Below are 1,838 nucleotides of genomic sequence, written 5' to 3'. Positions count from 1 at the left end.
ACCTTAGACTTAAAGACACAAACAAACTAAAACTCAAAGGTTGGAAAAAATATATCAAGCAAACAACACTCAAACAAAAGCAAGAGTGGCAATATTAATTTCTGACAAAATAGACTTTAAGGTAAAATCCACCACATAGGACATGGAAGGACACTAGATAATGATTAAAGGATCAATACACCCGGAGGACATAATTATAATAAATATTTACCCACCCAATGATAAGGCTCCAAAATACATACAAATAACTCTAACAGCATTGAAAAGAGAGCTAGACAGCTCCACATTAACAGTAGGAGACTTCAACACACCACTTTTGGTGAAGGACAGAACATCCAGAAAGAAGCTCAATAAAGACACGGAAGATCTAAATGCTACAATAAACCAACTTGATCTCATGTACATATACCAAACACTCCACCCAACAGCAACCAAGTATACTTTCTCTTCCAACACACATGGAACGTTCTCCAGAATAGACCACATATTAGGCCATATAGCAAGCCTTAACAAAATCCAAAACATCGAAATATTATAAAGCGTCTTTTCTCACCATAAAGCCATAAAAGTAGAAATCAACAACAGAAAAAAACAAGGAAAAAAATCAAACACATGGAAACTGAACAACACTTTGCTCAAAAACTACTGGGTTATAGAAGGAATTAAGGATGGAATGAAGAAATTCATAGACTCAAACGGGAATGAAAACACATATTACCAGAACCTTTGAGACACAGCAAAAGCAGTGCTCAGAGGTCAGTTTATACCAATAAAAGCACACATCCAAAAAGAAGAAAGGGCCAAAATCGAACCATTAACTCTACAACTAGAACAAGTAGAAAAAGAGCAGCAAAAGAAGCCCTTGGGTGCCAGAAGAAAGGAAATAGTAAGAATTAGAGCAGAATAAAATGAAATAGAGAACAGAAAAACAATCGAAAGAGTTAAGAAGACCAAAAGCTGGTTCTTTGAAAAGGTCAACAAAATTGATAAACCATTGGCTAAACTGACAAAAGAAAAACAAGAGAGGAAGCAAATAACCAGTATAAGAAATGAGATGGGTGATATCACAACAGACCCAACTGAAAGTCAAAGAATCATAACAGAATACTATGAAAAATTGTACTCTAACAAATTTGAAAACCTAGAGGAAATGGATAAATTTCTAGAAACTCACAACCTACCTAAACTAATACAAACAGAGGTAGAACAACTAAATAAACCCGTAACAAAAGAAGAGATTGAACAAGTAATTAAAAAACTCCCAACAACAAAAAGCCCTGGCTGGGACAGTTTCAATGGAGAATTCTATCAAACTCTCAGAGAAGAGTTAACACCACTACTAGTAAAGGTATTTCAGAGCATAGAAAAGGATGGAATACTCCCAACCTCATTCTATGAAGCCAGCATAACCCCAATACCAAAACCAGGTAAAGACACCACAAAAAAAAAAAAGAAAGAAAATTACAGACGAATATCCCTCATGAACATTGACGCAAATATCCTCAACAAAATTCTATCCAAGAGAATTCAGGAACATATCAAAAAAATAATTCACCATGATCAAGTGAGATTCATACCAGGTATCCAGGGATGGTTCCACATTAGAAAAACAATGTAACCCATCACATAAATAAAACAAAAGACTAGAACCATATGATCTTATCAATTGATGCAGAAAGGCATTTGACAAAGTCCAACACCCATTCATGATAAAAACTCTCAACAAAATAGGAACAGAAGGGAAATTCCTCGATATAATTAAGGGCATTTATACAAAGCCAAAAGCCAACATCATCCTAAATGGAGAGACTTTGAAAGCATTCACCCTGAGAATGTGA

Source organism: Trichechus manatus, unplaced genomic scaffold (assembly GCF_000243295.1).
Source record: "Trichechus manatus latirostris isolate Lorelei unplaced genomic scaffold, TriManLat1.0 scaffold00309, whole genome shotgun sequence".
NCBI classification, from domain to species: domain Eukaryota; kingdom Metazoa; phylum Chordata; class Mammalia; order Sirenia; family Trichechidae; genus Trichechus; species Trichechus manatus.
This window is presented reverse-complemented; position numbering follows the sequence as displayed.